This window comes from Petaurus breviceps, unplaced genomic scaffold (genome assembly GCF_028583685.1).
Source record: "Petaurus breviceps papuanus isolate PSGF00001 unplaced genomic scaffold, PetGlider_PUasm1.0 125, whole genome shotgun sequence".
Lineage (NCBI taxonomy): Eukaryota > Metazoa > Chordata > Mammalia > Diprotodontia > Petauridae > Petaurus > Petaurus breviceps.
In genome coordinates this window covers 58580-82868 of record NW_027185653.1, presented here as the reverse complement: position 1 = coordinate 82868, position 24289 = coordinate 58580, and positions in this window count along the sequence as shown.

The following is a 24289-nucleotide window of genomic DNA, read 5'->3' as shown; positions in this document are numbered from 1 at the left end:
TTTTGAGGTTCTGATTACATAGTATAGTGAACACTCTCTTTATTCAGTAATAAATCAAACCAATGACAAAAAAGTCTTAGCATCCTGGTCATGATTCCTCAGTCTTCTGCAGCACATTCAAAAAATTAAAATCACCTTATCCAGCCTGGGGGAAGGGGGCTCCTGGGCTCCTGGACTCCTGGGCACCTGGGCTCCTATTCAGAAGAAGCTCCACCATCACAAGTTCTCAGGAAATTCTGGCTCAGTTCTCAATTCTCTCTTCTGCAGCTGCTCTGACTCCATATGAAATTCTTGTCCCAAGAAATTCTGACTATGCCTCTCTGGGGCTTTTCTTATATACACAGCATTAGCTACTTCCTGTTTCAGCCAACCCCTTCCTGTTATGTCAGAAACAGTAGCTCATACCTTTTGTTTCTTTTACAGAAGTTTGCTTAATTACTAAGTGCTAAGTACCTGCTTACTTGCCAATACAAAAAGGGGTCTCCCCTCCAGGATCCTTGGTCTTACAATTTCAATTTAAATGGCCATGGATCCTGGAACAAACAAAGTTAATTTGTAATCCTACTAACTACACCATATTGTGATGCCATGCACCAGCAGCTTTCCAGAAGAATGCTACTGTCAACAGCTTTTTGTGCTCTTTTTATTTCTTAGTTTATATCATTCATTTCCCCAAGATTTTTGAGTTAAACATTTTCTCCCCATTTTTCCCCTACCCACTGCCCCAAAATAGTGATCCCACTGAATATCCCCTCCCCCAATCTACTCTATCCCATATTTTACCCCATTCCCTCTCTGACTTTCCATTAGGGCATGGTGGATCTCGATGCCCCAGTGCCTGTATATCTTATTTCCCAGTTACATGTAAAACAAAAATAATGATAATAATAATAATATGTTTTCAAATATTTGATTTTAAAAATTTGAATTCCAGGTTCTTTCCCTTCCTCCCTCATCATCCACCCTTAAATGGGAAGATAAGCAATTCAATATAGATTGTACATGTATAGCTATGAAAAACATTTCCCTAGTGGATATATTGTGATTGACTGACTATATTTCCCTCCATTCTAACCGAGCCCCCACTTGTTCTATTCTCTACTTTTATCTGCTCCCTTTTCAAAAGTGGTTGCTTCCAACTTCCCTCCCCCCCCAGCCTGCCCTCCTTTCCATCATCCCCCCTCTTATCCCCTTCCCCTCTACTCTTCTGAAGGGTGAGATACCCTATTTAGTGTGTATGTCATTCCCTCCCGAAGCCAACTTCATTGAGAATAAGGTTGATGCATTCCCTTTTGCCTTCCTGTTCTTCCCCTCCACTGTAACAGTTTTTTCTTACCTCTTATATAAGAGATAATTTACCCCATTTTGTCTCTCCCCATCTGCTCATTATATTCCTCTCTAACCTCTTAATTTCACCTTTTAGGTATCATGTCTTCCTATTCAATTGGTCCTGTGTCTTCTGTCTATGTATACCTGTACACATATATGCACACACTCACATATGTATTCATACGCCCATACATCCTCCTATATAGACATATATGTATACATCCATCCATCCACACACAGACACACACACACACACACACACATATATATATATATATATATATATATATATATATATATTTCTATCCCCTTCAACTTTTCTCATACTGAGAAAAAGTTTTCTAAGTTACAATTATCATTTTTCCATGTAGGAATGTAAATAGTCCAACTCTGATAAGTTCCTTATGATTTTTTCCCCCTGTTTACCTTTTCATTTTCCTCTTGCTTCTTGTATCTGAGTGACAAATTTTTCTATTCAACCCTGTTTTTTTTTCATCAAGAATGCTTGAAAGTCCTCTATTCCATTGAATGACCATATTTTCGACTGAAACCCGATACTCAGTTTTGCTGGGTAGGTGATTCTTGGTTTTAATCCCAGCTCCTTTGACCTCTTCAATATCATATTCCAAGCCCTTCAGTCCATCAGTGTAGAAGCTGTCAGATCCTGTGTTATTCTGATTGTGTTTCCACAATATTCAAATTGTTTCTTCCTGGCTGCTTGTAATATTTTCTCCTTGATCTGGGACCTCTGGAACCTGGCTATAATGTTCCTAGGAGTTTTCTCTTGGGGATCTTTTTCTGATGGTGATTGGTGGATTCGTTCAACTTCTGTTTTGTTTTCTGGTTCTAAAACAACAGGGCAATTTTCCTTGAGAATTTCTTCAAGAATGATTTCTAGGTTCTTTTTTTGATCATGGCTTTCAGGTAGTCCAATATTCTCTCCTGGACCTATTTTCCAGGTCAGTGGTTTTCCCAATGAGGTATTTCATATTGCCTTCTATTTTTTCATTATTTTGTATCTGTTTAATAGTATCCTGATTTCTCATAAAGTCACTAGCTTCCATTTGCTCCAGTCTAATTCTGAAGGAATGATTCTCTTCAGTGAACTTTTGAGATTCTTTTTACATCTTGTAAATTTGTCTTTTTAAGGCATTCTTTTCCTCATTGTCTTTTTGAGCCTCTTTTGCCTTTTGATTTAGTCTATTTTTAAGGTGTTATTTTCTTCAGTCAGGTTGTTGACTCTCATTTCATAATTTTCTTGCCTTGTACTCATTTGTCTTCACAATTTTTCCTCCACCTCTCCTATTTGGTTTTCAAAATGCTTTTTAAGCTCCTCTGTGGCCTGTATCCAACTCATATTTTTTGGAAGCTTTTGGTGCAGGAGTTTTGACTTCATTGTTTTCCTCCTCTTCCATGCTTTTATCCCTTTTGCCCCCCAAATAGGAGTATAATTTTGGTTTCCTCTGCTTGTTTTGCTTCCTTTGCTTGCTCATATTGCCACTCAATTACTTTAATTTTGAGCTTTTTGCCACAGTAGAACTCTGCTACCAGAGGGGGAAGCTTTGTCCCAAATAGCTGGGGTTTTCACAGATGCTGGAGCTATTAGTTGGGTGCCCTCTCTGAAGCCTCCACATATTTTGGCAAATTGGTCATGCACCCTAGGGTCTCCATCCTAGAGAGCAATCCAGATCTAAGCTGGCTATATCAAGAGCAATTACTCCTCAGACTGGTTGCTTGGTACCCGTACAATCTGCAGGCCAGAATCTCTGAAGCAGCCATGTGGTGGTGGCTGCACAGCCATGGTGCCTCAGCCTCTTCTCCCTCCAGGGGATAAAGACTGGACCACACTCCCAAACTCCTGGTCACCAAAGTCCACACTGCACTGACCTCTCACTTTTTCTTTAGCGTCTATGGGTTGATAATTCTGGAAACTTCCACAACTGCTGTTGATCTGAAGTCCCACCAGCTGGTGGCTGGTTGTGGCTGCCCTGAGGATTAATCTTCTTGGTCACATGGCTCTAGGCTTGGCTCCTAGAGTTCTGTGCTGTCCTCTTTCTCCTGGCCTGCTGGACTGTCTTCAGCAGGACGTTCGCTTCTCTCTGTCATTTTCTGGGTTCTGTAGCTCCAAAGTTTGTTTAGAGTCATTTTTAACATGAATTGGTGGAGGTAGTAGTGGGAGGCACATGGAAGTCCTTTTTCTACTCTGTCATCTTGACTCCTGTGAACAGCTTTTAAGGTTCTGATTACACAGCATAGTGAACACTCTATTCAGTAACAAATCAAAGCAAAACATTCACAGGAAATCAAGGTACAGCATTCATCTATTACAACTTATCACAGAAAATTACAATATGGTATTCACAACAGCTTATCATTAAAATGGCCACACAGTTTTCAGTGTAGTGGCTACAAAGTTTTGAACAAAGAACAATCATCTCAACATACAATAGTCAAAGTCTTCCACTCATGGGGCACAATAAGTACACTCAATCAGTTACTTATTCAGCAATCAATTACTAATACCATCATTAGAAAATACACCGACCCTCCATCCCTAGGTCACTAGTAAACTACAATTTCATCACTACTCTGTACCCATGGAGATGTCTTTTCATTTTGACTCAAGGCAGGCAACTCCTACCTGAATCACTTGGATTCAAAGACAGACAGCTCCTAGTTCCTTGTTCAGCTCTGCGTGTAAGTCCTGCTACACCCTGAAGTTCACAGGTTCCAGTCCATCTTAGATCCTTCAAAATTTCTCTTCCTGGGAATTCAAGGCTCAATGAATTCACAAACAGACAAAGTCTATGCATCCCAGTCATGCTGCTTTGGTTTTCTGGAGCCCCTTCAAAAAATCAAAATCACCTTATCCAGCCTGGGGGGAGGGGGTACTGGGCTCCTAGGTTCATGGACTCCTGGGCTCCTGTTCAGAAGAAGCTCCACCACCACAAGTTCTCAAGAAACTCTGGCTCAGTTCTCAATTCTCTCTTCTATAGCTGCTCTGCTTCCAGATGAAATTCTTGTACCAAGAAATTCTGACTGTGCCTCTCTGCAGCTTTTCTTATATACACAGCATTGGCTACTTCTTCTTTCAGCCAAACCCTTCCTATTACATCAGGAAGAATGGTGCATACCTTCTGTTTCTTTTACAGAGGTTTGATTAGTTACTAAGTGCTAAGTACTCACTTACTTGCCAATACAAAAAGGGGTCTTTAAATTACCATTACAGAAGCCTACTGAATGCCCCTTCCCCAATCAGTTCTCTCTTATATCCACCCCCATTCCCCCTAACTTTCTAGTAGGGCAAGATGTGTTTCTATACCCCATTTCCTGCATGATTTATTACCCAAATGTATGTAAAAAACATTTTTGAGTGTTTGTTTTTAAAATTTTGATTTTCAAATTCTTTCCCTTTTACCTCCTCACCCACCCCCACTGGGAGGACATACAATTCAATATAGGTTGTACATGTGTAATTACATAAAATGTTTCCATAGCAGTTATATTGTGAAGGACTAGCTATATTTCCCTCCATCCTATCCTGCCCCCCACTTATTCTCTTTTCTCCTTTGAGCCTGTCCATTTTCAATAGTGTTTGCTTCTAACTACCCTCTCCCCCAATCTGCCCCCCTTCTATCATCACCTCTCTTATCCCCTTCCCTCCCTACTTTCCTGTAGTGTAAGATCCCCAATTGCATGTGTATGTTACTCCTTCCTTAAGCTAAATTCAGTGAGAGTAAGGTTGACCCATTCCCTTTTGCCTTCGTGCTCTTCCCCTCCACTATATTTTTCTTTTGCATCTTTTATATGAGATAATATACTCTATTCTATCTCTCCCTTTCTCCTTCAAATATATTCCTTTCTCACCTCTTAATTTTATTTTTTTGATATTATCCCTTCCAATTCAACTGATCCTGTGCCTTCTTTTTATGTATACATGTACAACCATCTACAAATACTCACAAATGTATTTATATACTCATATACCCTCCCATAAATACATATGTATGTATACATACACATATATACATATATAAGTATACATACACATTCCCTTCAACTATCCTCATACTGAGAAAAGTCTCATGAGTTACAATTATTATTTTCCTTGTAGGAATGTAAATAGTTCAACTTCAGTAAGTTCCTTATAATTTCTTTTCCCTGTTTACCTTCTCATTGTCCTTTGTTTCTTGTATTTGAAAGTCAAACTTTCTGTTCAGCTCTGTTTTTTTTTCATCAAGAATGCTTGAAAGTCCTATATTTCATCGAATGACCATATTTTCCCCTGAAACATTATACTCGGTTTTTCTCGGTAGGTGATTCTTGGTTTTATTCCTTGCTACTTTGACCTTCAAGAATATCTTATCCCAAGCCCTACAATGCCTTAATGTAGAAACTGCTAGATCTTGTGTATCCTGATGGTGTTTCCAAAACATTCAAATTGTTGCTTCCTGACTTCTCGTAATATTTTCTCCTTGATCTGGGAACTCTGGAATTTGGCTATAATATTCCTAGGTGTTTTCTTTTGGGGATCATTTTTGAGAGGTGATCAATGGATTCCTTCAATTTCTATTTTCTCCTGTCCCTCTACAATATCAGGGCAATTTTCCTTGAGAATTTCTTGAAGCATGACTTCTAGGCTCTTTTTTTACAATGGCTTTCAGGTAGTCCAGAATCTTTTAAATTCTCTCTCCTGGATTTATTTTCCATGTTAGTGGTTTTTTTCAATGAGATATTTTACATTGCCTTCTATTTTTTTCATTTGTTTGGATCTGCTTTATATTATTATGATTTCTCATGAAGTCATTAGATTACATTTTCTCCAATCTAATTTTGAAGGAATTATTCTTTTCAGTGAGTTTTTGAAATTCCTTTTTCATCTGGGCAATTCATCTTTTTAAGGCATTCTTCTTCTCATTTTTTTTTGGACCTCTTTTGCCATTTGATTTAGTTATTTTTTAAGGTGTTATTTTCTTCAGTCAGGCTGTTTACTCACTTTTCATGATTTTCTTTCATCCTCATTTCTCTTCCCATTTTTTCCTCCACTTCTCTTACTTGATTTTCAAAATCTTTTTTGAGCTCCTCCATGGCCTGTGATCAGTTCATATTTTTCTTAGTACCTTTTGATGCAGGAGTTTTTACTTTGCTATCTTCTTCTAGTTTCATGTTTTGTACCTTTTTGTCCTCCCCAAAAGATTCTATGGTCTGATTGTGCTTCCTCTGTTTGCTCATCTTGCCAGCCAGTTACTTGACTTCTGAGCTCTTTGCCATGGTAGAACTCTGTTTCTATAATGGGGAGAGGTGTGTTCCAAATTGTTGGTTTTTTTGCAGTTGACAGAGCTGTTGTCAGAGCTATGAGAAAGGTACCCTTTCTACAGCTACCACAAGCTCTGGCACACTATCACTTCTCACCCCAGGACCACCACCCAAAAATGAAACCCATATCCAATCAGGTCAAAGGAAGAGTGATTACACTTGAATGGTCTTTTGGTCCCCCTAGGATCTGCAGGCCAGGAGATCTGGAGGCAGCCATGGGGCAGCTGCAGCCACTATGCCACCACTGCCTCTCACCCTGGGGCAGGGCAGAACTATGCTCTTCTCTCACCCAATTCCAATTGTATTCCCTACTGACCTTTTAATTTCTCTTTGGGTTTTATGGGTTGAGAAGTTTGAAAACCACAACAGCTGCCAGTGATTCACTCTCCTGAATTCTTCTCTGGCCAGTCTGTACCGCTGGTCAGGTCTGCCCTAGGTCTGGGCTCACATGGCTCATGTGGGACTGTGCTTGGCTCCTAGGCCTCTGTGATAGACCCTTCCTGTTAGCCTGCTAGGCTACCTTCAGTGGAAGATTTGTTTTTCTCTGTCACATTTTGGGTTATGTAGCTCTAAAATTCAAAGTATCTTTTTAAATATAATTTATATTGTGTCATGATCAGAAGAAGAAGCATTTAATATTATTGCTTTTCTGCATTTGTTTGTTAGGCTATAATGCTCTAAGGCATAGTCAATTTTTGTGAAAGTGCTTTGCACAGGGGAGAAATAGGTATATTTCTTTTCGCCCCCATTCTTTTTTCTCCAGAAGTCTATCAAGTCTAAATTTTCTCTTTTTAAAAAAATATTTCCCCATTAGTCATGTTGTGAAAGAAAAATCAGAACAAAAGGGAAAAAATCAAGAGAAAGAAGAAAAAGCAAAAGTGAAAATCATTCAGACTCCATTGTTGTTTTTCTGGATGTAGATGGTATTTTCCATCAAGAATCTTGCTGAGAAAAGCTCAGTCTATCAAAGTGGGCCATTGCACGATCTTGCTCTATACAATGTTTTCTTGGTTCTGTTCACTTCACTCAGCATTGGTTCAGCTCACTTCACTCAGTTATCAGTTCATATAATTCTTTACAGGTTTCTCTGAAAATAACTTGCTCATTTTTTCTTAGGGAGTTCATTGATGTCTTGCTAAATATCTTTTTCTGAAATGGGGCTATTTAAGTATTTTATCTCCACTTCTGCTAATCTGGAAAATTTTTAATTTTGTAAATATTGATCTATTTCACTTAGATTGTAAGATTTATTGGCATTCAATTGGGCAAAATAGCTCCTAATTATTTTTTAAACTTCCTCTTCATTCATGGTGAATTCACCCTTTTCATTAAAAAAAAATTGGAGGGAGAAAGAAGGCAGGGCAATTGGGGTTAAGTGACCTGCCCAAGGTCACATGGCTAGTAAGTGTTAAATGTCTGAGGCAAAATTTGAACTCAGATCCTCCTGACTCCAGGGCCAGTGCTCTATTCACTGTGCCACCTAGCTGCCCCCATCCTTTTCATTTTTGATTCTGATAATTTGGTTTTCTGATTTCTTTTTTTAAAATCAAATTAACCAAAGATTTATCTATTTTTTTATTTTTCATGAGACCATATCTTAATATTATTTATTATTTTAACATTTCAATCTTTTTTCTTTAAATTTTATTAACCTCTCCTTTGATTTTCAGAATTTCTAATTTGGGGTTTTACCAAATTTTTAATTTGTTCTTTTACCAGCTTTTTTAGTTGTATGCCAAATTCATTGATCTCTTCTATCTCTTATTTTCTTCATGAAATCATTAAGAAGTATAAAATTGCTTAGAGCTGCTTTGGCTATATCCCATAAGTTTGGGAATGTTGTCTCATTACTGTCGTTCTCTTGAATGAAGTTGTTGGTTGTTCCTATGATTTATTGTTGGACCCAGTCATTCTTTAGTATTAGATTAATCAGTTTCCAATTAATTTTATTATACCTTTCCATGATCTTTTATAACATTTATTTTTTATTGCATCATGGGCTAAAAAAGATGCATTTTATATTTCTGCATTTCTGTACTGAACTGTGAGGTTTTTATACTCTAGTACATGGTATAATCTTATTTAATAACATTTTTCTTTTCTGTTTACTTTTTAAATTCTTTTTCTGAGCTTTGCATTTGAAGATCACATTTTCTGGTCAGCTCTGTTTCTTTCCCCTCTCAGAAATGAGAGCCCCCTATTTCATTGAATGTCCATCTTTTCCCAGGCAAGATTATGCTTAGTTTTTCTGGGTAGTTAATTCTTGGTTGTAATCCAAGCTCCTTTGCCTTCCAGAATATCTTACTCCAAGCCTTTGAATCTTTTAATATAGAAACTGCTAAATACTCTGTAATCCTGATTGTGGGTCTTTCACATTTGAATTGTTTCTGGCACATAGTAAGTACTTCTTGATAATTTATGTTTTGATTTCTAATTCTCTATTGATATCAATGAACACTTATTAAGTGACAACAATGTACCAGGCACTCTGCAAGGTGCTGGAGATACAGTAACAATACTAATGAACTAACCATGTAAAGTTGTATAATGTAGTTATGTTTCTTAATGTTTTATTCCCCAGTTGGTTTGTCAGTTCCTCGAATATAGGGTTAGTGTCTTATTAACACTTTGTATTTGCCCCAGGGTCTTACATGGTTGTTTTCATCTAATAGTTGTTCAATAAATTTACTTGATGGTTGTTAGTTGTGCTGAATCCTTTAGTTCTCTGTTCAGATGGCTGTATTTTATAGACTGGCTACTGAGATTCACATTCACTTGTGGGACCTTAATTGTAAGGGGGACTTCCACATTCAGGTGGTTTCTTTTTTCATATTCAGATATGTTGGAGCTAAGAAGTTTGAAGGAAATTTGACCCCCCCCCCTTTAAACTACATCTTCCCTGATAGATGTTATATCTAGATAACCACATTTAGTCCCAACTGAAATTGAGAAGGAGCAGGGGAAAAAGCATGAAGAGCATTGCCCTCCATATCACCACTGTTCCAATTTTTCAACTTGGATAAGAGTTGATTGCCATGGAAAGGTGTGGGTTTTTCCCTAACTGCTGCATGAATTCTTAGTGATAAATAGCGAAGTGGCAAAAATTCTATTTTTCAGTCCTAATCATTGCTAGAATTTCTGCATGTACTATGTGTCCTACAGGGAATTTCATATCAACCACTACCTTCATTACCCTGCATATTCTTAAATTGAATCCTCAATAGTTCCTCACAAGTATTCAAAGCAGGGTCAGATTGGATCCATCTATATCCAGAGGCTGTTACAGCAGTCTGTTGCTATTCTGTTATGGTCCATCTACCTCACAAAATAGATTTTTCTTATTCCTGCTTGACTTTATTGATCATTCCTATAATTAAGTCTCTTTTGATACTGTTTGGCAACTCATCATCTATAGAGAAAAAAGTGCAGGTTTGAAAGCTGACTTTCCTGCAATTCCACATAGTCCTCAATTAGGCACTGTTTAATTCTAGGATCTTAATTAAAGTAATTACCTGACTAAGGGTATCTGTGCTTAAATTTACTCCTCTCGTGGCTTCCTCAAACATCTGAATGATGTTTTGGATACTATCCTCCGCAATGGGTTTATGGTGAAAACGCCATGGAAGTCTCAGCTATTTCCTACAGTCCAGAGAGCATAGCTACACTGCTATTTAGAACATTCCAAATATGTGAAAAATAGATATCTTGCTTTTTATTTTCTTGTACCAACAGCCTAGATGAACTAATTTGCTATGATATCTAATAGTTCTCCTCTATCTCTTCATTTTTTTCTCATTCACTTGAAATATTTGAATACTACAGTTTCACCAAAAATGTTATGCTCTATGTATGCCTACTGACCTCACAAATCCACTAATGTGGACAGCAAAACATCTACCAAGATTAGCTGAGGCAAAGGTTGAGATGGCAAAAGGGAGTAGTCAATTCACACAACAGTGATTTTTTTAAACGTTCCAGATGGTCACGTTGTCAAATTCTCCATGCTTAGTTGGTTAATGAACATTGCTATGAAACAAAAGCACCTTGCTAATGGTAGAAAATTAAGCTGTCTGGAAAACATGGACTATAAGCCACATGATTTTTGAAAATGACTGCTATGCATCTATACTGATTTTCATCATTCTCTTACTGCTTCAGCTTATGTTTTATCCTGGGAAGTATTTTCTCTTGATTAGAGGATGTGAGTTCTTTAAAAAAAAGATCTACACTTTTACTCTTCTCTGATTTTACCCCATCATTGGCTTGATTCACCATAACCTTTATGTATCTCACTTGATTCAGTACTTTCTCTCAAAGACTTTTAGTCAGTGGGGAGGAATGGTCTTGTGGAGAGAAGTGCGGAGTTAAGTTTAAAATTATAGAATGTTAGGGCTGGAAGAGATACCATGGGCCAAGCCCTTTATTTTACAGATTAAGAAATAGTCACAAAGAAGGGAAAAATTATATCATTGTCACACAACTAGGCATATCTGTATCTCTCTACTCCTTAACCCTCTTCTCTTCCTTTTGCCCATATTACTGTTGAGGGTACTACCACCTAGTCTTCCAGCGTAGGCTCAATCTAGGTATCGTTCTTGACTTCTTACCTTCTCTCACTCCCCTCCCTCCACCCAATTTGTTTTCAAACCATGTCAATTTTATCTATATAATATCTTTTAGATGAGTTCCCTTATCTCCGTTGACACAATCAGTACCCTTGGGCAGGCCCACTTCATCTCATATCTGAACTATTTCAATAGTGTACTGGTTGGTCTCCCTGATTCAAGTCTCTCCCCATGCCAGTCTATCCTACACTCAGTTGTGAAATTAATCTTTCTAAAGGATAGGTCTGAACATGTCACCCCTCATTCAGTTAATGCCAGTTGCTTCCTATCACCTCCGGATAAAAGATGAAGTCCTCTTTTTGTTATTCAAAGTCATTCACAACTTGGATCCCTCTTATCTTTCCAGTCTTCTTGCTCTTTACTCCCCTTTGTACTCCCAGCTACCCTAAGATTTAGTGAACCAATACTTTTTGCTTTCTCTCTCACAACACTCCATCCAGATTCTGGAATTTTCACTGGCTGTGACCCATGTCTATAATTCTCTTCCTCCTCATTTTCCGCTTCTTAGTTTCCTTGACTTCCTTCAAGTCCCAGCTGAAATATCACCTGTTTCAAGTTATTCTTGATCCCTATCCATGCTTACCTCTAGTCATTACCTACAGTTTATCCTTTATCTGGTTTGTACGTAGTTTTCCATGGATAAATCCTAAAATCTCTGTAGGCAACTCTCTAAGACTACGTGGTCAGTCCATCAATAAACATCCCCCTAGGGACAGATAGGTGGCACAGTGGGGTAGAGTGTCAGGACTGGAGATAGAAGACTTCTCTTCAAGAGTTCAAATCTAGACTTAGGCATTTAATAGCTGTATAACCCTGGGCAAGTCACTTAACTCAGTTAACCTCAGTTACTTCATCTGTAAAATGAGCTGGAGAAGGAAATGGCAAACCACTGCAGTATCTTTTCCAAGAAAACCCAAGAAGAGTTCATAAAGAGTCAGACATGACTAAAAAATTACTGAACTGAACATGTGCCAAGCAGTATGCTATATGTCTGTTTGCACACATGTAATGACTTAAATAAATGTAACTGCAGTTTACATGGGACTTAAGGGTTTGCAAATTACCTTCTTCCCAGCAACTCTGTGCAAGTATGATATCCTCTTTTCACAGATGAGGAAATTGAGGTAGAGAGAACAGAAGAGGTTACCCATTTTCACAGTGCTACTAAGTTTGAGAACTGGCTCCAGTTCTAGTGCTCTCCCCTTTATATACTACACAACCTCTCCAATATCTGTTAGAGGGCCTTTTGAGGAATGAGGGCCCTGCTGGAAACAAAAAAAAGCTCCAGAATTTTATTCTCAGTGGAACCAGGTCTAGCAGTAACCAGGCACCCACATGGCAAGTGGAGTGGTGCTGAGCAGTGACATCAGCAGGGAGCAACATCTGGCAAAGACAATATGCTAAATCCATATATAAGGGTCTAACATGGAAGTGCCCTATGTATTCTACTACATGGGTGAGTGTAGCTGCATTCAGGTCACATCTTCAGAAGTGGTGAGACTGAGATAGTTTCTTTCCTTCTGCCTCATGCTCTTTCTCCCTCACTTCTTCTTCCTCACTACCTTCAGAGAGTGAATATCACTATTCATCAACAGCTGGTTGCCATGGATTGAACCAGTAAGAGGGGAAGGACTTCCTTCCTCTAATCTTCTTTTATCCTGGGTGTAAGAAATGGGTCTGTGAGTGCTTGTTTCTGATCTATATTGTTATTTCCTCTCAGCTTCAGGAACTGGGCAGTGATACCCACTCAACTGCTGGGACTTGGAAGATCAAGACATTGGAGCCAGTATTCCAGGCAGACTGTTATAGACAGCCTGATCTTCAGGGAAGCCCTAAGAAGCTGGGGTGCCTGGAACTCTAGCTCATGGTGTGTTTTGCCTATGAAACTGGGTCTGTGCTCTGTAGGAACTGACCTAATTTATTTCTCATTATCAGAGGAGAGGTGCTATGAGGAGGTATGGGTTGGGGAATTGAATTTGTGTGTCAGGAAGAAAGTTTGTATAATTGTAGTATACATTAGAAGTAAACATTTTTTATAAATAATAATCTGGCAGTTGTTGGGTAAATGGATTTGGGGTACAAAAGACCACCACCTGAAATTGAGGGAACATTATTAATTATTTTGAAGCTATTGGCAGAGAGCCTAGACACCCTTAAGAATATTGGAAAATCCAGGTGAGGAATGAATTGTAATATACTTGAACTTTTTGGCTATGAGGTCTAAGTTAGTCAGAATCCTACATATTTCTTAGAAAGAATGTATGCCTGCCACAGAATATATGCCATGTGAAACTGGGAGGGGAAGCAGGTCCATTAGGAGAAATTTGAGATCACAAGAAGACATTGACAGTCACTTCACAGCAATTCATTGTTCTTCCACATATACATGCATCTTGATCATGTGTCTTTTATGTGTGCTTCCCTCTATATACATCCTCTATGTGGGCAGGCACTCTGGGGCACCCATCCTCTCAATATGTTGTTGTTTAGTCTTTCAGTAGTGTCCAATTCTTTGTGACCCCACTTGGAGTTTTCTTGGCAAAGATAGTGAAGTGGTTTTTCCATTTTCTTCTCCAGTTCATTTTACAGGTGAGGATTAAGGGTTAAGTGACTTTCCCACAGTCAGTAAGAGGATCCCAGTCTGTCAAAGTTAGTTGTCACACCTACACTGTGTTTGTAATTGTGTACAGTGGTTCTCCTGGTTCTGCTCTCCTCCCTCAGCATCAGTTTATATGTCTCTCCAAGTTATTATGAAGTCTACCTGCTCCTCATTTCTTTTGTTTTTAAAATTTATTTATTTACTTTTGATTTACAACATTCAGTTCCACAATCACTTGAGTTTCCTATTCCCCCGGCCCCCCCCCCCCACTTTCCCTCTCCCCACCATGGCGGCATGCAATCAAATATAGGATCTACAAATACCTTTACATTAAACATTAGTCAAGTTGTAAAGAAGGATTATAGCCACTGGACTGAACAATGAGAAAGAAGAAACAAAACTAAACAAAACAAAAAGAGAGAGAGAAAATAGTTTGTTTCAATATTCATTCACTCATTCTCTGTAGCTCTTTCTCTGGATGTGGACATCCCTTTCCTTCACGAGTCTTTTGGAGTTGCCTTATAACCTTACATTGCTGAGGGGAGCCCAGTGTACCAAAGTTAGTCATCACACAAACTGATGCTCCTCACTCAGCATCAGTTTATATAAGTCTCTCCAGGTTATTATGAGGTCTGTCTGCTCCACATTTCTTATAGCAGAATAGTATTCTATTACATTCATTACATTCACAACTTGTTTAGCTATTCCCCAGTTAATGGGAATCCCCTTGATTTCCAATTATTTGCTACCGCACAAAGAGCTGCTATAAATATTTTTGCATAACTGGGTCCTTTTCACACTTATATGATCTCTTTGGTATACAGCCCTAGAAGTGGTATTGCTGGGTCAAAGGAAATGCACTTATTCATAGCCCTTTGAACAAGGTTCCAGATTGTTCTCCCAATTGGTTGAATCAGTTCACAACTCCACCAACAATGCATTAGTGTTCCATTTTTTTCACATCCTCTCCAGCATTTGTCATTTTCCTGTTTTGTCATCTTAGCCAATCTGACTGGTGAGATGTATTACCTCAGAGTTGTTTTGATTTGCATTTTTCTAATCAATAGTGATTTAGAGCATTTTTTCATATGTTTATAGATACCTTTAATTTTTCCTCTGAAAACTGCCTGTTCATATCCTTTGACCATTTATCAATTGGGGAATGACTTGTATTCTTATAGATTTAACTCAGTTCAGTGTATATTTTAGATATGAGGCCTTTATCAGAGACACTGGTTGTAAAAATTCTTTCCCAATTTTCTACTTCCCTCTTAATCTTGGTTTCATTGGCTTTATTTGTACAGAAACTTTTCAATTTGATGTAATCAAAATTATGTATCTTCAATTTAATAATGGTATCTATCTCTTGTTTCATCATAAAATCTTCCCTTCTTCATAAATCTGACAGGTAAACTATTCCTTGCTCTCCCAGATTGCTTACAGTATCAGTCTTTATATCTAGATTGTACACCCATTTAGACTTTATTTTGGTATGTAATGTAATATATTGGTCTATACCCAGTTTCTGCCATTATAATTCACAGTCTTCCTCAAATAGTGAGTTCTTATCCCAAAAGTTGGGGTCTCTGGGCTTATTGAACAGTAGATTACTATAGTCATTGACTTCGGTGTCTTGTTCACCTAATTTATTCCACTGATCCATTACTCTCTTCCTTAGCTAGTACCAAGTAATTTTAATGACTGCTGCTTTATAATACAGATTAAAATCTGGCATGGCTAGGTCACCTTCCCTAGTATTTCTTTTTATTAATTCCCTTTATATTCTGGACCTTTTGTTTTTCCAAATGAATTTTGTTACTATTTTTTCTGGTTTTATAAAATAATTTTTTGGTAAATTGATTGGTATCACACTAAATACATAAATTAATTTAGGAAAAATTGTCATTTTTGTTCTATTAGCTCTACCTAACCATTCACAACTCTTTTTTCCCCAATTATTTACATCCGACTTTATTTGTGTGGAAAGTGTTTTGTAATTGTGTTTGTACAGGTCCTTGGTTTGTTTAGGCAGGTAAACTCTTAAATATTTTTAATGTTTATAGTAACTTTAAATGGAATTTCTCTTTCTATCTCTTGCTGTTGGATTTCATTAGAAATATACAGGAATGCTGAGGATTTATGTGGGTTTATTTTATATCCTGCAACTTTGCCAAATTTATTATCTAAAATAGTTTTTTACTTGATTCTCTAAATATATCATCATATCATCTGCAAAAAAAGGATAGCTTAATCTCTTCTTTGCCTAATTTGATTCCTTGAATTTCTTTTTCTTCTCTTATTGCTGCTGCTAACATTTCTAGTACCAAATTTAATAAGAGGGGTGATAGTGGACATCTTTATTTCACCCCCGATCTTACTGGAAATGCTTCTAGCTTATCCCCATTATATATAATACTTACTGATGGCTTTAGATAGATGCTACTTATTATTTTAAGGAAGACTAAATTTATTCCTATGCTTTCTAGTGTTTTTAATAGGAATGGATGTTGTATTTTGTCATAAGCCTTTTATGCATCTATTGAGTTAATCATGTGATTTCTAACAGTTTTATTGTTGATATGATCAGTTATACTGATGATTTTCCTAATATTGAACCATCCTTGCATTCCTGGAATAAATCCTACCTGAGCAAAGTGTATTATTCTTGTGATAAATTGCTGTAGTCTTTTTTGCATTTTCTTTGTTCAAATATGGGGACATATCGGGGATATATTTAAATATTTTCTTATTAAATACTAAAATTGAACATCTCTCTCATTAGTCAACTAACACAGAGCCCCTACCCAGTTTACCAAATACTGTTTATCTAATGAATTTGAGAACCTCTTTCCCCATAGGAAAACTGTTTATTTCTTTGAATATCAAAATCTCTAATATCTTATCTTAAATAAATCTTGCAGTTACCACTTATATAACTGATTGGAGAAGCTAGGTTGTATAGTGGATAGAGTTCTGGGTTTGGAGTTGGGAAGATTCATCTATCTTCCTGAGTTCAAATCTGACCTTAGCCACTTACTAGCTGTGTGGACAAGTCACTTAAACCAGTTTGCCTCAGTTTGCTCTGTCAAATGAGCTGGAAAAGGAAATGACAAACCATTGCACTATCTTTGCCAAACAAACAAACCTAGAAGGGGTCATGAAGAGTCACACATGGCTGAAAATGACTGAACAACAACAATACAACTAATTAACCATGTAATTGATAGTAGCACTGATATAAATTATTATGTATAATGCTTATTCTGTGAGAAAAATCACAGTCACCTTTAACCATCATTATAGCTCTTCACTCAAGTTGAAGATTTGTTATTATTGTAGAAGTTTCCACTTGTGATTTCCTGATCTTGATTAAGTTGAAGGCTTTTCATTTCCTTTCCCCATCCTTTCTCCACAACATTTACCAAAAAAGGAGATCATCAGGACTGGGACCTAAACTACTTAATGCTGTTTTCTAGGTCATTGTTTTTTTTTTTATCATTATACCACTAAAAAAGTGACCAGGTCTTATGTACTATAATATTGCTCTGATATAAGAACTCCTGATTCTGCCTCTCTATTGTACTCATGGCCTTTCTTTCTTTTCCTCTGGTACTTTTTTTGGGAACACTGTCTAGAGTTATATCTGTGGACTGTGTATCTTCCACTTTGTCTAACTTGATACTTGACCTCTTATTTTCCCACAATCCTCTTCAATTAGGAAGGGTTTTGGCATCACACTTCATTATCTTGGAAATCTCTTCTTTTTTGAATAGCCTGGAATACCCTCTCCAGAAAATTATGATTTAGAAGCAGCTTCTTAGCTGTAGCTATAAACTTACTAGTAGAACCTTTTGAAGTTTAGTGGGGTAGCATTTTGTTCACAGAATGGCAGCAAGGAAATAACAGAAAAGTTTCAAATAGATGGTTAAGGTATCTGGATTGTATCTAGCCATTCCCAAATCATGTCTACATGCTCTGATGTCTGTTTTTCTTAAGTTACTGGTGGGAATCAAGTTGGTAGAGGTGCCAAATCACAGCCCCATTTACCAGAGGTACCCAGACAAATAAACAAGCACCAAAATGAAAAAGCATTATCTTTGAAAGACACAATGAGGATTTTATCATTTCAGAATATGCAAATAAGGTTTATTTCAGCAAGCTGTTATCTCTCAGAAGATCTCCAGGATGTCTTTGAGGATGCAGTCAAGAATCCATTATAATTCATGGGTATGTATTATATATATAATTATAATTATATATAATTATAGTATATGATTCATGTATGTACTAAGATGAAATTCTTGCATACTATTTCATCTTTCAGCTCACCCTCTCCCCACAAAAAGGAGAGAGAGTTGGAGTGTATAACAGATCTGTGAGTTAATTAGTGTGGAAGAAATTCCTTGTGTGGAAACTCCCCTTATCACTTTAGATTGACAGTCCATCTGCAACCCAGAGCTTGTATGGGCTTCCTGAGGTTGTCAAGACATTAAATGATTTGCCCTTGGTGTCACAGCGAGTATATATCAGTGATAGGAACTGAACCCAGATCTTCCTGATTCCAAGGTGTTCCTTTATTCATCCCAACATTCTACCTTCTGACATTCTTATTACCAAGGTAAAAATCACAAAAGGATACTGGCAAGAACAAATTGGCAATTTCGAATTAATTGCTTTGTTTTTCTTATGAGTAAATGAAATGCTTACTCTCTTGGGCAGTAGCATCAGTACCTCCTGTCTTGAAAAGAGTCTGAGGACAGGTTAGACAGATGTAATCTTCCATATCAGCCTTTTGCTTGTGTACTTTCTTCCAGCCCTGCCAATCAATCAATCAATCAGTCAATCAAAACTTATTAAATTCCTACTATGTGCCAGGCACTGTGCTAATCATTGGTGATTCATTAATAGGCAAAAGGCAGTCTTTGCATTAAAGCAGGTTGCAATTTAATGGAAAACTTTTGTTTAAATGGAAAACTTTTTCCCATACCTTAGTGTCCCCTTCCCCACACTAATGGAAAATGACAAAGACAAACACATATAGAGATTGGCAAGGATTTGACAAAGTAAAGACACTTATTGTTAAAGACAAAGTCAGACAGTGAGAGAGTCAACAAACATTAATAAATTTCTTACTAAGGGTCAGGTGCTGTAGTAAAGTATAAGGATGCAAAGCAATATGACAATAGTCACTGTCCTCAGGGAGTTCACAGTCTAACGGGAGAGAGAAATGTGAAAATAACTAGGTATGTGCGAACTATACAGAAAATAGATGAAAGGAAGTGCTGGGACACAGCAAATTCATTACATAGTAAAACAAAAAAATGTTCTCTCAGTTAAAACATTAAAAACAATGTAAAATAAAATAAGCATAACTACAGTTTGTGTTGTTGTTGAGTCATTTTCAGTCCTGTTGACTATTTGTGATGTATTTGAGGTTTTCTTTGCAAAGATACCCGAGTGCTTTACCATTTCCTCCTCCAGCTCATCTTACAGATGAGGAAACTGAGGCAAACAGGGTTAAGTGAGTTGCTCAGGGTCACACACCTAGAAAATGTCTGAGGCCAGATTTCACCTCAGAAAGATGTCTTCCCGAATCCAGGCCTGCTACATATCCACTGCACCATCTAGCTGCCCTTTTTGTGTACATATGAAATTTTATTTTTTAAAGGACCAGCAAGTGGGACACTTCCCATCCCCCCAATTCTGGCTGTCTTCTTTAGCTACTAACCTCTCTGAAGTTCTATAAAGCACTATAATGATCAGAGTTGAGACTATGGTAGAGGAAATAGTGCTCAGCTTTAGGGCAGTGATTCCTAACTTGGGATTGTGAACTTGTTTTTGCTGTTGTTTTTAATTTTGACAACCATATATCATTATAATTGGTTTCTTTTGAGATTCTGTGTTATTACTTTTATACATTAAAAACACTATTATGAGAAGGGGTCTATGGAATTTAACAGATTGTCTGACAAGTCCATGACATACATAAAAAAAAAATTAAGTTAGTCTGCCCTAGGGTCTCAGATTTAGAAGATTCTGCCATCACTTGTCTTCAAGAGGGGACAGGATGCTGACATAAAGTCCTCGAGTTTCACTACATCTGTTTCACTATTGAAAAACCTCTCTAGCATTAGGCTCAATGCTGGGGTCTTGGGACATCTTCCTACTTTCACCTTTATTAGGTTTCTGATCCTCTACGATCCTTCCCTACTGCTTTCCCCGGGATCAGTTTCTAGTATTTGGACCTGGGTGCAAAATTTCTAGTTTCAGTTTTGATGACAACCCCGCAACACGTAAGAACTATGTGATTATCCTACTTTGTTTTTATATGGAGGTAGGTTCACTCTTCAAGTGAGGCCCCTTGGCATATACTTGCCTCCCTAAGATAGACTTGAGAAGCTATAGAGACAGAAAGAACAAGGAATGGAGAGATCTTAATATAATTGGGACATTCCAGTGGGTTTTTTGAGTAGTAGACTTGCATGTAAGGTGGCATGGATCAGTTTTGATACAAATGGCCAGAGCATGGCTTGTAAACTTTCCCATTATGCTTTCTCTATGCTGATACATTATTATATAACCATAGATAATGTAAACTTATGAGTTTATTGTTGGCATGATGCCTTCTTTGTGAGCTTTCCTATACATCTGGCGAGCACCGGTCAGTCAATGTGGATTTTCCTATAATAAAGGCAGATGGGTGCTTCCGACCTCGTCTTACCTACTGCCTCGAGCATGAGAAAGAAGTGAAGATGCTGTAGGGGTGGAAGGATGCCTCCATCTTGGCCAACTTCAGCTGAGAATAAAGTGATTTGGGTGGATGTTTCCCCCTTCATCTCATCGAGAGAGTAAAGTGACTATGAATTTCTCATCTCCACTGTCTCAGTCTGCCTATAACCAGTGAATCTCAGGGAGCTGAGATCCTGTCTTACAAGACTACATTTCTGCCCTTTTCTCTGGTTCAAGAGTTTTGGGATGAGAAGCTGTAGGTCATAGTTCCCATAGGCATTTCTTGGTGAAATTGAATTATGTGACTTTTCCCACTCTACTTCCAGAAGTCTAGTTCATGACTTGGACTCAAGTAGGAAGATTGGCAGCATTTGAAGCTTTTCTAACAGTTAAAGCGTAAAAGACTAAGATAGTCTTTATTAATTAAAAAAGAAAACAACTTTCACTGGACCTTAATTACATAACAGTAAAAATTCCTGGAGGATAAACAGCTCTGAAAATTGATGTTTGAGATTGAATTCAAGGATATATATATATATATATATATATATATATATGTATATGTATATGTATATATAAAACATAATAAACATGCATACCTATGTATACATTAATATAGTATTTGTTTTTCTGGAGGAAATGGGATTGTGAGTGAGTGTATAAAAAAAATGAATTCTCTCTTGGGTCACAATCATCGCCATTTCTTACAGTGTATTTGTATATGTGAAGACCAAGAAGACTAAGCTAGAAAATTGGCTTCTTTTTTGAAGTTTTATTATTGTTATTATTATTTGCTCAAGAACCCAAAACCCGTTGGCAAGTAGTATAATTGGCAACCTGGGTGATTTTGCTTCTTAAGGCGCCTCCAGAAAAAGGGAGGAAATGCAAAGACATGCAAAGAGCTCTTTCCAGCTGAGACAAGCTTATTAGTGTTCCCACTGGCTCTATCAGGAGGCCCACCTGCCACAGCTCCTGCCGGTGAACCCTGCAGGGGCCCAGATGGCCTCAGCTGCATAACATTTAGGTTGAATGCACAGTAAACCAGGTCAGATGGGGGAGGAAGGGTGGGATGCCTTGCTTATAGCCTAAGGGAATCTGTTTAATATATACTTCCTGAACTTCAGAGCATCTTAAAGAATCAAGGTACATTCATGGTAGGCATGAGATATTCAGACTGGGCCAGCTGTTCCACATTTAATTATTGTTCCAACATCTAATTATTGTTTCATTCATTCTGAAAACACATTAGTTCAATGTATCAAATAAAAGGTGATATCCTAAATTGTTAGGGGCCTCAGCCAACCACCCTTTCCCTATAGCCATTCTTTTGTCTTATCCTTAATTTTTAGTTGCCTTTCAAAACCAAGAGATTATGATAATAATCAATAAGAATTTTATTAATACTTTCATCAAAATGTTTCTTTAATAGACCATCATTATTTTCATCATGAATTAATTCTTCTTTACATCAGGTAATCATCTACCTTCCTGGACATGAGGAGAGGCCACTTACCTTAATGGGTTTATAATTTATTTGGGAAAATTAGACCTGCCTACAAGGTAGCATATGGTAAATGAAAATTGTTAAATACTAAAACTATAGGGGTTCAGAGAAAGGAGTGATTCCTTAGGGTTGAAGAATTAAGAGAAAATTTCTGTCAGGGAGACCCAAGAAATTTGAAGAAAAAGCAGGTCTGAGATTAATGGAAAAGAATGGACTCCAGGATTCTGAAGGTCTAACTAGTTCTTTCTGAAATTTATGTATTATAATTTGCGTGTGTCTTTTCCCCTGTTCAATACATCATTAGATTGTAAATTTCTTGAGGACAGAGATTGTCTTATTTCACCTTTTATACTCAGAGTCCAGCACAGGGAGCTTTTGACTTATTTCTATGCTTCAATGGATTTGTGATTGCTTCAATATAGATTCTTCCTTTGATGATGCAGGTCACAGCCCATCCACACTTTTTTCATCCTATGTGAGTATCACCTATGACTTTCTAGAAACCCTTCACAGAGGATCCACAAAGTGGACTGGGAAAGATTCTTCTAGAATTTTTGCCACTGGCATAATAACAATAAGGCACATGGGCTATTAGTTCATCTCTCACTCTTACTACCTGACCTGTACCCTTCCTTTTCTATTTACATATCTCTTTGATGATATATCCTTTATAATTATCTTGAACCTTTGCTTACTAGTAAGATGTTGGAGACTACTTGTACCATTCAACAAGTGACCCTGAACTCATACTTTTTAAAGACCATAGTCTTCTGTAACATACAGCATCCCCCTCAAGAATACTGATATCCGAAATATGCCTTTGTTTCATGGAGAAATTTGGGATCATTAAAAATGCTAAATAATTTCCCAATTACTATTCAACCTGTTTTCCTTTTCCTTTTCAATGTGTGTTCAGTTCATTGTCCATTGAAAGTATCTAAGATATAACAGCTGATGAATCAGTCTATTGGTTATCTATTTGATTGCATATTATAGTCTTAAATAGAAATGTTTCATTTACTTTGTTTTTTGTTTGTAGCTAGCAAGACTGAGTTATTTTGACTTATGCATTTTAGGATATAAGCATTGCTTGGGGACTACAGGCAGTCAGTACAAGTCATTCACAAATAGAAGCATCTGGATGACTTTACCATCTAAAGAACCCTTCATTAATCAGGACTTTTCACTGGGCAGCCTCTGTGGTAGTGGTAAATATATGCCTTCCCATGTGATGCATCACTTCATATTAAAAATCAGATAATTGTGGAATGAAGTTGTCTGTATTGCAAAATCTTTCAAGGATTTTTGTGCAAGCATTGCACATAAAAATAAACTAATAAGTATTTGTTGAATTGCATTATGGTGGGCATTGCTTAACATAGGATCAAAAGACAAAATCCTTGACCATTCTTAGACTTTTATGACCTAAAATATATAGATTTCACAAAACTAAACATATAAATGGATATGAACATGCCTCTGTGCATGCTTCAAAGGCATGCATAAAAAAGAGTACATCATAATACAAATGTTTCTCTGTGTGGTTGATAGTACAGAGTACAAGATTTGAGTTGCATATTAACAAAAGGGGAACTGGAGATTACCATCTACTTATTATTAGTCAAGACAAACTTCATGAAAGAAGAACTTGTCCTCTGGGGAATTGGACCAACTCTTTGTTTCAGTTGTAGCTGAATTTAGTCATTGGTGAGTAAGCTCAGCATATTATTATAGATCTTCTTTGGGAGGGGAAGCTAGGTGGTGCAGAGCAATGGCCCTGGAGTCAGGAGGACCTGAGTTCAAATCAGACCACTGACAGTTAACACTTACTAGCCATGTTACCTTGGGAAAATCACTTAACCCAATTGCCCTACCTTCCCCCCTCCAAAAAAAATTTTTCTTTGGGATACATTCTCCAGAAGCATAATTACGTATTATCTATTCTTTTAACATTGGTGTGAACCCTGAGGAAGAGCTGATCTGACTGAGGGTTGGAAGTTGAGTGCCTCAAATTTGCCTCACCTCTGCATTACCAACCAGACCCCAGGACTACACTAACTTCTGTCTTGACCATTAAGTGGGATCAGGGACTGATCTGCCCATCCTGTTACTGTGAAAGTACCCTTCTATCCCACCCCAGTATATATATATATATATATATATATATATATATATATATATATATAT